The sequence below is a fragment of the Tympanuchus pallidicinctus genome, unplaced genomic scaffold (assembly GCF_026119805.1).
Source record: "Tympanuchus pallidicinctus isolate F22 unplaced genomic scaffold, pur_lepc_1.0 scaffold18, whole genome shotgun sequence".
NCBI lineage: Eukaryota > Metazoa > Chordata > Aves > Galliformes > Phasianidae > Tympanuchus > Tympanuchus pallidicinctus.
Window position 1 is genome coordinate 11,596,243 of NW_026294699.1, and position 17,108 is coordinate 11,613,350.

The following is a 17,108-nucleotide window of genomic DNA, read 5'->3' on the forward strand; positions in this document are numbered from 1 at the left end:
AAAAGCAGGTTAGTGCAGGACAAAGAAAGGAGGAAAGGGCATCTAAATGCTTTCCTTTAGTAGATAAGGTATGTTATTTTTTTTCCCCCTACAGAGAAAATAATTACATTCTTTGAAAGGACTGGCAACTTCAGTTATTTTTAAACAAAGAACAGCTCTGTGCCTAACACGAGCACTAACTTGTTTTTAGAAAAGCAACAGCTGACACTAGATCAACAACATTAACTTCAGCTTTCACCAGGCACCTAATGCCAACCCAGCTGGAAAACTACCTGGCCTATTTGAGGTTTAAGAGTCACAAATAACCCTTACTGCTCTCCCTCTTCTGCTTCAGTAATTCTTCAGTGTTCCTTCTCTATAGCACTAAAAACATCGATACAAATTTTCTCGTTTCCTAATGTAAAAGTTTACAACGAAATGATTTACATATAACAGATATGAAAACATTTCCATGTTAATAAGAGAGAAAAATCTTGTACAAACAAATTAGAGAAATGCAGTCCTCTAGCAATACCTGGAAAATGGTTTCTTAACTGTTTCACAGGGATTTTTGAGAGTAAGGAAAACTCTGTGGCTATTATGCACCAGCCTAAACCACACCTTTGAAATTAACAGATCTGGAGGAGGCCACTGAATTAGAAATTGGTTGTAATCCCGTGGAGACACTCTGATACAGAACTTATTGCAAAGAAAGCTCATTCTACACACTGAAACGAGACAAATCCACATGATGCAAGCAGTGTGGGGAGCATCACCATCGCGGGCACTTCCCTCCCTTTAACAAGGACAGAGCACATGTGATGTTCCTGCTCTTGTTCTTAAAAGAACGAGCAACTGAATTGAATACACACACACAGAAGAGATTGGCCCCTCAATTATTTAACTTTCTGCAGTACATTCTAACCACCCTACATTCTGTATTTTAAGAGATTGTCAGAAATACTTACTCAACATTTCTCAGAATTAGCACTTCCACTGACACAGTTGATGCCAATGTCTGTTATTAGCATTGATTTTAAATGGCTTGTTGGCAGAGTAGATCTTCTGAAATACATGCTCAACCAGAAACAGTGCCTGACTGAAATGCAAGCACATTATTACTGGCTCATTAAGAAGCAAATCAGTTGTTTTTCTATTTGTTTAGCAATACTCAACAGGTACTTATTTTGAAACGATTTTAATGTGGAAACATTAAATTAACATGTTCCGTGCTTATAGGAAACATTTATTGGACAAAGGCCAATTCCGTCAGCCTCACATCAGAAATGATCATTTCTAAATTAAAGCAACATACACTAAATTACTTCTCTGCATGTGCTTCCTCTGCCAGCTCACTGGATCCAACAGAAGCTGATGAATTCTACTGATGAAAACTACTTTGTGTTTACAGTGTATCTCGATGCAATTATAAAAAATTAAGAAAATAAATTGTATGCATAGCAAGAAAAAAAGAGCAACTTTCTACTTCGCATATGCAGCCAAATCCTGAAAGTTGTATATGCAGAAGTTCAACGATAACTTCAGTTATATCAGTAAACATTCCAGATAAATTAGCTTTAACATTTTTTCTTTTTTAGTTTTGTCTTTTGGCCTTTAGTTTATACCAGCTTAGGAGCACACAGAAAATGTACAATAGTGACAAAACAATGAAGCAGTAAAATAATATGATGATGAATTAAAATATATTGTTTTCATTGAGAGTCAATAGGGCAAATGCTTTCTAAAAATTATGTTTCCCTTTGTCAAAATCAGTATAATACTTGCTGGTACAAGCAATGAAAAAACTCACATAAAACACTTCCAATTTTGCTTTCCATTTTAATGGCTGCAGGCAAAATTCAGAATACATTTGTCAAGTTGATATTATCAACACAACAGGGGCATGCCTGACTTGTTCTACATTTGTTCTCAAAGTTCACTTTTAGAGGCCATCAACCAAGAAGGGAGAACATAGGAAACCAAAATCATTCATACTAGGCAGGCACAGAAACATGCTTTCAAATATTTAAAACTTTCAGTAAATATTATCACATATTCTTTGCAAGGCATCAATCACATTTCCCTTTAACATTAAATACAAAACTCCAACCAGTCTGGAAATTAGAGGTGATGCACACTCTCTCTTTGCTCACAGTTTAATGAGACATCCTAGTCTGATCTGTGACAACTAGTGCCAACATCTTTAGCTTTCTTCCTGACATCTGAAATCGATTTCAAAGACAGATCTTTGAGAAAGCAAGAATATTACAGGAAAGGAGGGAAGAAAAGCATTCTAAAAGAAAACTGAATGCACACTCCTGGTCTTTTTTTCCCACTTTGGTACTTAAAGATCGTTTGCATCGTTAAATAATCTGAAGGAAAACACCATTAAAAATTCTTCAGTGTATCTAAATGTTAATCTTGTGCCTTTGAAATGGATACCAGAGAAATAGTGAAAGCAATTCTTCGATATTACATTCTGTAATATTTTTTGTTCTCTTTAATAATACCTGGACAAGGTTTTTTTCCATATACTTAATGAAAGTTTATTCATTTAAAAAAATACATGCCTTTGAGCATCTAGTTTTTCTTATTTAATTTTGTAGATTTCTCCTTTTCAGCCTAAAATATACACAGAAAGAACAAATTCATCGTAGAGACCAAGAAGCAATCCATGAATTGTGTAATTCTATGACACACTCATAGACTTAACGACCACATTGCTAGTATGACTACACCGATAGAAACGATATTCATCAAATTATTTGCATGTAAATAAGCAAATAAGTTGCCAAGCCCCTAACACTGAGGTTCGACATTAAGAACCACTGCAGAACACTGTTGTTGTACCAGAAGTTGCAGCATCATTTAATAGACTTCAAGGATAACACAGAATGGATTCCAGCTGCTTATCTTTTAAAAGGGTTCAATGATAGCAGAGCAAGAAGCTTCACTTTGGCACCAACACGACGCTTGTAAGAGAGGAACTTCAACAGCTGTCCTGTACAGATGGTTGCTTTTACTTACAAAGCTTTGAACTGAAGAAAGATCAGATCTACAGGTGAGGGACCTTTACCTTGCTGCTTTGCTCTCACAGTTGGCAAAGAGGGGGAAAAAAATAAGCAAGGAGACTACAATAAATTTCTTGTTTACATTATGCTCAGAATATTTCTTATATGTACAAAACCAGATGTTTGTTTGATTTCAGCAGTAGGTTGTTATCATTAGAGGCCTCAGAATTCTTTTGTAGAATAAAATATAAAACAGAATTTTGTTTTCCTGTATTCCCATCAGATTGTCTTGTGTTACAAAAAATGAAAAATAACAAAAAAATAGCAAATACAAATAGCAGGGAGGGAAATAATGTGACTCAAAGTGAGTCAGAAGCAGCCAGAAAGCAGGATGCCACCCTACTGCATGACTAAAGATATATGCCTTTGTTCCACGTTAATCAGTCTTATTTTTCTTCAGAATTTGCAAAGTTTGAAAGAGTCATTTCCCCCCAGAAATAAATAAAACTTGTTTTTCTTTAGAACAAGGCACAATAACAAAGCATTCCATTTTGCTACATTGACACGAACAGGCAGCAATCCACACTAAAAATGTATCAGGTTCACAGGACACAGAAACTACTTCGCACTTTTGACCTGAGTTTTCACTTCTGAAATCTATTCTAACATATCTTCAGGAAGTCAGTATCTTCAGAAACCACAACTGTTTATTGCAAATCATTGCCTGATAATAGCAGGTATACATGTCACACTTTTTCTTAAGCTTTAACATAGGATATCAATAAGGATAGATAAAAGAACTACAAAGTCCTCAGCAGCTTCCAGCACTTCACATCTAATGAGTGCTTCTATTGTGCAGCGCAGTTCAAAAGAAACATTAATTAATTCTATTCTGGCAGCTATATACCATTTGAAAGCCAAAATGGATGGAATCCATAGAGTTCTAAGGTGAAAATTTATTTAAAGTTGTACAAGAGAATTTGAAAGCTCCAAAACCTCTCAATAGATTTAAAACTGGAAACGATCTTTTGATCTCCCCAACTGTGTCCATACGAGAGCTTTTCTTACAGAAAAGTGAAACAATAAAACATGACTCAACACAAAGGAGCGCAGTTCTACAAGTCAAAGAAGTTAAACTGTTTGTGTATTCTGAAATTGTAAACTTTTCCTGGAAACTAAGAATCACGTGTTACTCATCACTGTAGAGAAAACAAATTAAAACATACCCAACGAGCTGAAAGGAAAAGAATAAAGGCTTTAAAACACAGTGTATTTCTCAGACTCAGGGTGGGTCCAAGACATCAGAACAACTGATTTTAACTATTGAACACAAGAGGCATACTAGCAATCTCTTGTGATTACATTTCTCGTCAGTAAACTCACAGCCAGTTATTTTCATGATGACTATTGCAGAAGGCCAGGTACTGGCTCTTTCCTGCCACAAAAAGAGTTCAAGGGCTCTGTGGCATTGATCTGTTGACAAAAATTCTTGATATCATGACATTGTCACGAGCATCCTGTAGGATACAAACCTCAACATGCCACATTTCTTCTCACACTTCTCGTTTCAGGTTATCAGATGGTGAATCTTCCTAAACATTGCTAACATTTCCATATGATATCATTTAAAAACCTGAATTAAGAAGCCAAAATTCCCTTGTACTTCCTGTTTGCAGAAACACAGAATCACAGAATCATAAAATGGTTGGGTTGTTCAGTTCAGGAATACTGCATGAGTGGATCCCTCAGATCTACTTGTAGCTCAGTCATGCCTCCTGAGATCCCACTGATCTTTCAAATACCAGCTATCAGCAATATGCCATCTGTTTGGCTATGGGTTCTTTTCCCTTCTCCCTACATTTACTACAGCTGCTGAGAGCTGCAGTGCCAATTCCTTTCTCCCTAGAACCCACCTTCAAATTTATTCTTGAAAGAAAAGTTTCCAAAGTGACTATAATTGTTTCTAAGTTGAGCCACAACTGTAGATATGAAAAGTTCATATATTTTACTTGGCAAGCAAGGCTCATTTTCCTCCTCATCTCTTCCTGCTATCCAAATAATAGATGAGAGTCATCAGCTCTCTCACCTGATTCATTTTTAGGTTTCACAGTGCAGGTGCTAGTTGTCAGAAGAGCTATGGTGGCTGAATTTTCCATATGGAATCCAGCAGCTGGAGTTCATTCATTAGAACAAGCAAAAAGTCCTGCCATAAATTAAAGAGAGCAGAACAACACAGTGACAAACACTACTTTGTGTATCTCAAGTACAATATCAAAAAGCACTGTAAAAGAAAGCACATTTTTCTATGAGCTAGGGAATTAAGTCCAGTTACCTATGGACATGCTTGTACCTAAGAAGCCCCTTCATTCTCAGACTCCAGTAACCCTGAAGTCTTTCCCCTTACTCGTGACTCCCAAGGTATTGTTGTTACTCCAGACCTATGCGTTAACACCAGGCACACTCCATGCTCTCTGTCTGCATTCTTCATTAGATTTGCAGATTGCTGTCTCTCCCCAGAAGCCATTCCATTGACACCATCAGGCTACAGAAGTCAGAAACTGTGCCCTGCTTCCTTCATGGTATAGGATAAAGTAACAAAGAAGCCAGACCAAACTTTATTTGAAATGCCCAACTAATAAAGACCTCTCCCTATAAAGACAGCTTTACCAGCCTTCAGACAGGTTCTGACCATCAGTGTAACACCTCCCCCTGACACGCTGCCTGTGGATACAGATCACCCTCACCCTCCTCCCCATTTCCCTATTCAGGGTGGCCACGTCATTCCCTTAATTGCAAAACCCAGAAACCAACAGGAGTGCACTAAAGATGCTGTAAGTTGTGAAACCCAAGTTTCATTTGGTTCTTTCCACATTCACATTTCGTGTACAGAAAGATATTATAAGTTTTTTGTAATTTTTTATTTACTATTTTCTCTCGATCAAACCAGTCAGTTTTTAATATTTGCACTGAGATGAATGCTATCCCTCCCCTTTAGCCTAAGAAACAGTATTTCATAAAACTGGTGAACCTATGAACAATTCTTTCTCCCTAGCAGAATTCCCATGATTAAACGTGCGAGAACTACACCAACATACCCACACGATGGAATGTTCCCTTATTGTATCCATTGCAGCTAATCATTTTTTATTTTTGAAGAGAAGAATAATAGTCTTAAAGAAGATGTCAGGGCCTCAGACAAATCTTCCTGTCTCTACGTTATTCTCAAGCTAATCAAATTATTTAACTTCATTATTAACTAAGCTATCAACTTTAACAGCTCTTTCAAATTAGCTATTATGGGAACTTTTATCCTTAAAATAATCAGCTTTCTGCTCATAACATTTAAACCTAGCCTGTAAAACTTTGGAAATGATTTTCAGATAAGCTACTTGCAAGCTTCAAACTTTCTCTTCGGTATTTTTAATCAAGTTTTAAATTAATGTCAAGGATTTTCCTAAAATTTTATTGTTTCATATAATAGCATGGCATTCTTTTCATAGTTCATTGCTTCAATCTACATGAACAAAATATTTCTTTTCACAAGTTTGACTATTATCAAAAAGTAATGAGAAAATCTGCTCCAATATTTAATTTCAAAAGGGCAAGCCCAGAATAAGGAAGCTTAATAAAAGGGTCAGGAGATGTTAAGAAGTGGAGTAGAAAAGGTAAGAAGAGGTCCTTCAAAAAAATGAAGTTCAGATGATAGAAAGAAAAGAAAAAACACAAACCCCTGTGTGGTGAAAGTAAAAACACTGTGAGGATGTCCCAAAAATCTTCAAGAACAACTTCAAAAGAAGAAAAAAAAACAACCACAAATATGTAAGTTTCACTCTATAAGCATGATCTAAAGGAATAGCTCACGGAAGGCCATAGCAGAGAAGGTAAATAAATTCTGTGCAACCACATTAACCATGGAAGAGCCTAGAAGCTTCTACTGCTGCATCTTTTCACAAGAAAGATACTGAAGGAGCCCGTTTGACTCAGAATTATTGCTAGAGGGATTTTTAGTCCTATGTGGACTTGAGCAAGGAGTTGGACGTGCAATCCCATTGCAGCTGATGGGGCTGGCTATCCCACACAGCCCTGGTCACACTGCTCACAATGGCTGTAATTCAAGCTGCAACAAGAGCAGTTGCAGTGGGGGCACTATCAGATCTACTTTCCAAACCACTGAGCATCCGGAAAAGGATTTGTTGCTACAGAGGCATAAGAAAAGCTCTGCTTTATCACTTTTCTAGTAGCGGATATGGGAATGACAATAACTGTGTAAAAGTAAACACTAAAAGCAAGATGACTTACACCCTAAGGACTGGTTGAAGCTTCAGTGTCTGTCTCACTCCAAATGCTGGGTCCCACAGCTTCAAGAGAGCAGGGGTGGTGGGAGGTGAGTGGCCTAATGGGGACAGTCCACAATACCACAGGATACCCCAAGGTGGATTACTGACTCCAACCTCCCAGCTCCATACAGCAGCACTCAAAATTTCAACCACACCCACCAGCCTCTTCCACAACATTTCCTATCTCCCTTCAGCACTTTGGGCACAAGTTCTGGGGTTGTTTCTCTGCTCATCAAACTCCTCATCAGCAGCTACATACAACCCTCACAACTCCCCCACTGCATTCTGCTCTGTTACCACATGCCTTTACTGTCCTATGTTTTCTTTACCACAAAGCTTTTTTTTTTTTCAGCTTCAGCAGTAAAGCCTGCTCTGTTCAAATCGCCATCATTAACATCTTATTTGAAGAAAAGGCATCTCAACAGTACCTGGAACATCACATGAAACAATGACTCGTGATGGGAAAAAAAAGATCGCTCCGATAGTTCTTCATGTTTTTTTAAGCATGCATTGCTTATCTGCTATTGCTTTAGTCTGAATAAAAAGGAAAGGGAAGACACGTATCACACAATAACGTTTACAATGGAAACTGAATAGCAATCTTGTCCTTCCAAAGTAAAGTTGATATATATTGAAAAATAAATTAGTCAATTGGACTACTTTAGGTAAGAAACTCCATGAGAGTAATTCAAAGATATGATTACTGAATGTCACCTTAACAGTAAAGAATATTTATGATACTTCCAGGATTTGTGGAACAGCTATAAACTGTTATAAAAAACAACAGATAAATGCCTTGCTGAATTTCTGACAGGTGGAAAAAGTCCCAAAAGATACAGTAGAAAAAAGCTTTGTGTCAATACAATATAAATCAGCCACTATGGACAGAGGTCCAAATGAGCAGCATAGTGCAAATTTGAAATGCAACCAGAGGAGATAACACTAGCAGCCACATTCTGAACTATTTGAAGACACAGAAGCTAGAATGAGAAACTGAAATTACAACCTACTATTTGATAGACAGAGAATCATTAAGACTTCTAGTATGAACTGGAAATGGCTTTAAATGGTATTAAATGATCAGAGAGAATTAATAGAGTTTGGAGACTGATACGCCTCAGAGACCAGGGAGCAAACAGCCCCACTTCTTGGTGCTCATTCAGCCCTGCAACAGAGACTATAGGACACGTATGTGTTTTAACATAGAGAAGTTCCATAATTAATTACTGAAACAGGAGCAATAGTAACAACTTAAATGAAGAAGTTTGACTCTTGCACTGACAGTTACCATAGAGAAAGTTAAGTTTGACAGTCTTCCTCAAAAATCTCTTTTTCCCTTCTTAATCTTTTTCTTGAAATCAGTCAAATTTATTTTAAAATCACCAATATCTGATGCAGTTTTTGTGTATGCAGCTTTTTTTCTTTACAAGAAGTGTCTAAATAATAAATTATAATTATATTCGATTTAGTTAGATGGAATAACATCAAGTGGGACATATCACTATGAAGATGGCTCCTAAATGAGTCATAACTTTCAACTTAGCTGAAGAAAACCCACTATTTCTGTATTGCTGGAGAGATAAAATAGGCAAGAGAGGAGACCATGATGAAGTAGCACATCAACATGGAAACCAAACAGAACTGCCCCTTAAATATGAAACAGAAAAGTGTGCCATATTTCACAGGGATATTGATCTCAGGAACACTGATAGGAAAGTGTCCTAGCACCTTTATTTATAAATAAAGTGAGGCTTCAGTTAAATAGTTTGTCAATTTTTAAGAAATTATAAAAAGAAGCGACGAGGCCATGCATGATGAATTGGGAAAACTTCTGATGGATGTAACAGTCCTGTGGAGCAAAAGATTTAATACAAGAACTGTAAAATGGTAAGTCAGATAAGTCATACTGGCAAACATCTGATACAACAGGTCAGATTTATTGGCTGGAAAAGTAAATTGCCAGCCTCTACCCTGGCAATACATCTGCTTTGTCAAGTTTTAGGAATGACTAATATTAGCAGAGCCTCAGCCTTGAAATTGTATTAGCAATCAGATATTCTGCTGTGAGTGACAGTCCAAGCTGATAAATAGAAAGAAAACTCACAAAGGCGGAGATGGCAAGCCCAGACCAGGTGGTTTGCTTCTTCCAGAACAAGCATTGAAATAAGTTAGCTTAAGGGTAAATCAGAAGGGTAAAGGAAGTTTATCGTGCAAGGGAGGTCTGAACATGTACAATTTTCTGCTTCTTGGTTCTTTCTGTACCTTTCACAAAAAGAAAAAAAAACAGAAGAACTAATGCTTGATGTCAGTGGTGATGGCTTTGAGTCATTTAAATCCAATTCCTAAAAACAAACTCTGAAGTGAAACAGCTTGCAGATGTCCTGTAAAATCAGGTATGTAGGAAAACAGAAGAAAAAAAAATTACATTTAGGAAAACTGAATTTTCTTTTGAAATTGGGCAGAGCCAAAAGAGTAGAATAAGGTGTAGAATAAGGAGAATGTGAAAGCATAAAGTTTCTCCTACCAGCACCTAATAAAGAAAGACCTGGAAATTATTCTTTTTTTGCCCTACAGGCAGAGAACTCTTTGAAATAGAATTACTTTATGAAAAAACAAGGTTTAAAGCCCATTTTCCTTGTCCAACCCATCAAGGTGTTTAAGGAGTGCTTAAAGATGTGCGGGGACTTCCCAGGCCAGTTTAATCCAGTTGTGTAGTACAATCTCTTGAAGAAAGATGTGCTGCCATTACAATTAAGCAAATTACTTCTCCAAGTTTATTATTGAGGATCTTAATAGCACTTGTACTATATCCCTGCATTCCATATCTGTGTATCATTCTGCCCTATGAAGCAAAACTGTTGAAGTGTTTAGCTATTTACCACTTCCAATTATCTTACAAATCCGCCTGGAAGTTGGTTTTTATACTTTGATCTAAAACTATTACCCAAGTCTTGTACAATGTAATTAAATAAATTAAGCCAGCCCTCAGGGACCTTATGCTCCAAAATGAAATTTCAGATCCAAAGAGTGCCTGTAACCTTTACTGTAACCATGTCTAAAATGCTACTTGTAATTTCACAGGTAATCAGATCTTGACAGAACAGCAGACACTTGTTGATGGAACCCCTCCTCCCAACATCCCCCAAGGATAAATTTACCACAACGTGATTGAAACCAATCCTGCTACATCAGAGTCCATGTTTGAAAAGGATGTTACTGAATACAAAGAAAGGCTTTTGGAACACAACTGGTCAGTTAATAAAGCACATGCATTGCTCACTGGATTGTTTGGCTCACTAGAAATCTTCCCATTTAGTAACATCTGCTATTTCTCTTCCAGATCAAACATTCTAAAAACCATGCTGACCACAATACTCGAGTTACTACTGACAAGATATAAGAAAAAAAAACACAAAAGCACCCATGTGGTTGAAGCCCAAGTGATAAAGGCCAGCTTTAAACATGAATCCCTGACCTTGTGAATTAAGGATTAAAAAAAAAAATCTTTAAAATCCTTCCTCTCTCAAAAAATACTTATCAAATGAAATGCAAGAATTAACAGACAGTAGCTCATGTGTACATACGTAACTGCACAACCAAAATACATGCAAACACTATACTTGTAATTGATGTAACAATAAAATGTTGGCTCAAGACAAAACAAGAATTAGTCACAACAGGTTTTTTTTGCATGGCAGCTGAAAGTTCCATCTCTTCTCCCCACAGTTTATCAATCAGGGTGCAGGGTACCACAGGGATGAATGTCACTTCAGAAACACCTTGAAGCACGGAACTACTTTTAGCCTTCTCTTAGAGTACCCTCTGATGTTATTTGCTATTACTGACACATAAGTGTTCAGCACCTGTTAGTAGCCATTGATCAAATAAACACATGGTTTTGTAAACCTGGATATCATCAGCCAGAAAATTGCAGGAGTCAGTAATCGCTACTCAGGACTTTGCATACTTCACTTAACATGCTTTTCTTTTCATTAGAATGCCTTTTATACGAATGACATTGAGCAAGAGAATGTTCTACCGTCTGAAAAATGTGTAATTCTGCCCACTGAAATAGGATCATCAGCTTTCAAGGGCAGCTGACCACCTTCCTGCCTCCACCTGACAGTCACCATGCTCCCGTGCTCTGACAGCAGCAAATGGCTCGGCTTCAAGGTGCTCCAAGCAACCGGCACTGCAATTCAGAGAGCAGCGGCTGTACTCATGGAGCTCTGAGATGGCAAGCACTGATTTCTCACCCAACTCCACACCTTCCTTTTTGCCACTTAGCCAGTGGTTTGAGAAGCACAATAGATCTTTCACACCCCGTCAGACATCTGATATGTTTTATCTTAAGAAGTACCAAGTACTTGACTTAAACCGAATCGTAGTCCCTTCATTATAGCAAAATAGAGAATATCAGTGAACAGATATTGAACAAAATGAATCCTTCTGAAGATTAAAAGTTTTCCAACACAAGCATTTTTATTCTTTCTGGCTACAGAAAAAACATTCTATCCATCCCCAAAGACAAAGGTAACCAAAAAGTACGTCATCTACAGGAGGCTACTTTATGAGAGTAAAGTGCCTTGCTATTATTTAATTTCAGCTACTTCTGTGCATTTCAGCTTTCAAAGCAATACTACACAATGTCAAATCAACGGTGATGAATTACAGGAATGTAACAAAAGCTATGAATGAGGAGACATTAAGAAAACATTAATTCCTCCTTATTACTATTTTCAAAGTAATAAGGAGGTGTGGGGTTTTTTTTCCATTTTTGCAAGCATAATCCTGCCTTGGCCAATATATCTCAGGCTTCTCATTTCTTTTCTTTCCTAGTCTGTATCAATAAAAGAAAATTATTATGCTAGAGTTATTTGTCTGAGTAATGAGCGTATGTCTGAAGAACATCACTAATTGTAATAAAAATATGTTCATTAGTAATATTAATCATCATAATGCATAACTGAATTTAAATTTTTCAAACCTGTGGGTTAGGGATAACCCGTACCCCAGCAGATATAAAGTTCTTGGTACAAGTGCCACTTGATACCAATGCTTGATCTCAAGGAGCCTGCATGCAGGGAAGGCATATGCCAACAAACAGATTTGCTACATTACTGCCAGAAGCCTCCTTAGTCAGCATGCAGCTATCAAAGCATTCAGACAAAGATCAGAACCACAGAATGGTTTTTTGTTGGAGGGGAGTGCTAAGGACCATCTAGTCCAACCCCAATAAAATTAATAATTTGTATCTATTGTATGATCAACAGCAGCTATTCAAAACCCTCTTGCCAACCTTCACACTCTGCTTGTGCCAGCCACTGTATTTAGCAGTTGGGAGACAGACAATCCTACTTGTTTTGCACCATACAATGAAGGGACTGAACTCATCATGCTGTCTCTTTCTTTTGAGATTTTTTTTTTAAATTATTATTACTTATTTTTGCCACACTGAACTGATAATTGGCATAACTCAATGTAACAGGAAGAGTTGAAAAGAGGTTTTTGATCTCCGAGCCCTCAGCTCCTCGCTGAGCCGAGCTGCAGCAGCAATGACATTTCACCTGAGAGCCAATATTTGCAGTCTTATCTTTCCAGATACGATTCAGTAATATAAACACGATGCCACACAGAAAACAACTTTACTGACATGATATGACATAACTCACCAGGAATTAAAGAGCTGTGCAAAACGGTTTCAGCTTCTCACTTACAAATCCATTTTATAGGTGAAAAGTGACTTAAACTATGGAGTCTCGAGAGCTTTTTTTTTCTTTTTTTTTTTTTTAATCTTCCAGGTGATCTTTTACCCTCATGGTAACAGCAGGTAACAAGACAGTAACAGCTGTCTGTTCCCTGTTACTCCAGAGACCTCGTGCCTGCATGGCTCTGCACAGGTTATAACCTCTCTGGATTTCATTTACCCATCTCTAAACTGTGAATAATGTTTTACATCTTCCTAGGAATTGCACAGAGGCCTGGAATATTAATCCCAATGCTCTGAAATCAGAGAACTGAAAATGGCACAAAAGGACACATTTCATCTTCTTACCACCAAGCTTATACAGAATTAACCACCACCATTTAATACTGTATTGCTTCTAAAAAGAATTATTAAAGAGGACAAGATAAGAAAAAAAAAATAGAGGTAAAGTAGCTTAATATTTTTTTTCCTACTTGCAGAGGTAATGTGCACTGTGACATTACATACCTGTGGTGGTTCTATTGCACCAGGCTGTGCCTAATATTTACAATGACTTCCTCTATGGACTTCTCTGTCTAGATTAACAGGGGGTTAAGGAGCCTTCTAACAGCAATAATCTGTTTCATTATGAAAAATGGTTACAGAGTGGCCCTTGTGAACGATTCAGAGTTGAAACCTAAAAGTTGTTTTTTTTTTTTCCTTTTTTTTTTGCCCCAACACATAAAAGCCACTGAGTACTTCAATTCTACGGAAGATTAAGCATTTTGTTAAAAATCTTACTAGGTTTATTGTAAAGTGTAAAATATTTTGTTACTTGCTATATAAATTAATGGACTCATGTTCAGAGCAAAAGGATACTAAAAAAAAAAATAAAGTGTTAATAAAAATCCTTTTGCTGTCTATCAGAAGTAAATACAGTTGGAATCCATTTGTTTTAAAGGAAAACAAACACAAAAAAGGCCTTAAAACTTGTGAGAAGTATTTATATTTTGAAGCATGTTCAACTGCCCAGAAAAACTGTGATGTTACATTTATAAAACTACTTGTATCTATTTGCATTCAGTAAACCCAAGAGAAATTGGGATGTAATTCAATAAAATATCAATATTGAACCAAATAAAATCTGGGGTGAAAATTCACAACTAACCTCAACATAATGCAACATAAGGCAGTAGTCATAAGGAAACCTCACTGGTCAAGCAGCCCACAAATAAGGAGATGAGTTTTTCTAAGACTATTTGAGCATTTGAGTACTTTGGTTGTTTTATCATCTTCTGACTCACAAAATTCCTGTCATTTCGATATGAACACATCAAGGACAAGCTGCCTTTTTTTCTGCGTTCACATCAGCCGAACCTCTGAACAGCGCTGGTAAAACCATGATAAATTAATTCCGGCTTTTTCTGTGCCTTAACTCCATCTTGTTCTCATGGAATTTCCATTCTGGCTTTTGTTTTTTGGTTGGTTTTTTTTTTTTTTTTTTTTTTTTTTTTTTTTTTTTTTTTTTTTTGCTAGAAGTTAGCCTAGACAGTCCTCTTCAAATGTGCACCAGAATGTAAACATATGCAAACATGATTAAGTCCACTTTGTCCTACATCATGAAAGCAGTTTATCTGTTATGACATGGCATTAGAGTCTGGCTGGCTGATGAGAGCAGCCCCTGCCATACACATATCCATGCAGATACATTTACAGCAGATTCGAGCAGCTGAATCAGAATCCTGTGCAAAGGTGTTAGACAGAATGGTTCTACAACACAGCTTTCTGGATACTCATGTTTTGTCCTGCAGTAACCGGTAACTAAAGCACAGTTTTTCCACTGACATCATTCACTGCATAAAAAGTAGTTTTAACATACAAATCTCCCATTCTAGGAAGCGTTAAGAAATAAATTAGTATATTTTCTAAAATCCTCCTGATCAGAAACATGGATGAAGTTTCACTACAAAGTCATAAGCTTTGGCAACAGATTTAAGCACAATTTGTTAAAGAGATTCCTTCAACATAAATGAAAAGGATCTAAACATTCCTTCTTTGAGAGCTACACAGGAAGGCATTCATCTAAGTTTGCTGCAATATATTTTAAAAGCAGGCTCAATATAATGGCAGTTAAATCTCTGAGAAGCTACTCCACAATGTTCCATATTGCTTTACTGAACCCACGGGAATATGTCTTTCTGTATGTTTTAGTGATGCACACAGCTTTGACGACACTTCAATTATCTCTGGCTGAAATTGAATCTGTTAAGAACACTGTAAACCGAATAATCCAATTCCTTCTAATACACTAGACTGAATCCCTGAGCCCTAATGAACATTTTTCCTTTTTCATTCCCTCTCCCTAGAGCTAACTAAATTGTTGAGTCAAGAACCTAGCAATTACATATCATTTAAATATTTTTAGATGGTACGCATTCATCATTCGCAAGTCAGGACGTGATTGCAGTAAGGTTCCCAACAATGCTATGCAATTTTAATTACCAGAAAAGCAACGCAGCAGGTGAAACAATGCCATTAATACCTAAAAACAATGCTTTCAATGTCACCAGCAATATTACAGTTATAGGAAAACAAGGTTTATAATTCAGCCCATAGACATATATGCATACACATTCAAAATGCATCTTTGTGCCCTATTTCACATATATGGAAAAGAGTAACAACAAATCAATGTCTGAAATTTTAAATCCATGGTTGGCATTTGTTCTCTAATAAACCCAGGAATTTTAAGTACAACACAGAGCTCACGAGTTCAGAGGATGATTTACACATTCCTCAGATTTGCAAACAGCTGGATGAGACCACACATACAGATCCAACCCAAACAGTGCCCTGTGAGAGCAGGATGCTGAACTACATCACTCCCATAGCCTCCTCCTGACTGACTTCCTCTGGAATTCTACAATTCCTACACTCAAAATCAAGATTTGTGGTCCTAGTTGTATACAGTTGCTACAAAGAAATATTTATGTGATCTTTTAATGGAGCATTCCATGCAATTCTATGCAACACACTCTCAAGCTTCCATTACTTTCAAATCTTTCATATTGTAGAGACATGTTCAGGTTCAATACATTCTCTATAATGTTCCTTTTCACATAACACTATTATTAATAAGCAAAATCAATGCATTCATTTTCCACAGAGCTGAAAAATAGTAAGGCTAAAATCTGACAAGATCTTTTCCTGTATTTTAAAACAGAGTTACTGATAACCATCCACTACAATCCCACTCCTATGTACCAAGTCAGACATATCTCAAGCTTCTCAAAATACTTATCACTCAAAGTAAAAGCACATTTAGCAAGTCAGTTCATTAAGTGTTATCAATACTTATTTTCTCTAAAAATAACCTGCAAACCCCCCCCCCCCCAGTGGCTTTCCAAACGTAAAATGCAAACCATTTAGAAGAAAACACATTTGAAGTTACTAAAAGCCATATTAAAAGGATGCAATCTCAAAAAAAAAAGAAAAAAAACCATTTGCTTTTAGCTTGTTTCAGCTAACATTCTCCACTCTAACATGTTTTAAAAGTACCTTCAGTGTATTTGGTCTGGGAAGTAAAAGCCAGTAATTCTTAAGCATCAATACAGCATCTGGGACAGAAAGTTGGCTACAAAACTCGAAATCCTGGAAACCAAAGCTGCAGAGTGTGAAAGCTGACAGGAATCAGCCCGTTCTGTTAATTTTCTACTTCAAAACAATTATGCAGTAGCTTTCCACATATGGACAGACCAGCAGGATGACGAGACCTACCTGCTGCACTGTGCCCACAAACACAAGTTCTGTTTGATATTCAGCAGGAGCTCGGCAGCCCAGTGGCATTGCTCTTGAAGTGCCTGGTATGGAGCTATTTTGGGGAGCCCTACAAATGTTTACGGGATTTCACATTAGAGACTCAAGGGAATTCACTGATACAAATTACTGTAATTTCTCTGAGTTCATTACAATTTTAAGCAAAAGCAAGGGCAAATTGCAACATGAATTTTCAAACAAAGCAGAATAATAATAATGCTGATCAAAGTTTGATGATGCTTTAAATACCCAACACAAACTTCTCTGCAAAATAATTCC

The 17,108-nt window shown here is 36.9% G+C and overlaps 1 protein-coding gene across 4 annotated transcripts in view; it reads right to left on the reverse strand.

Moving 5' to 3' along the window:
• The window catches only part of SDK1 (sidekick cell adhesion molecule 1), a 359,812-nt gene that overhangs the window by 277,158 nt on the left and 65,546 nt on the right, over window positions 1-17,108 (reverse strand). The window lies entirely within an intron of this gene.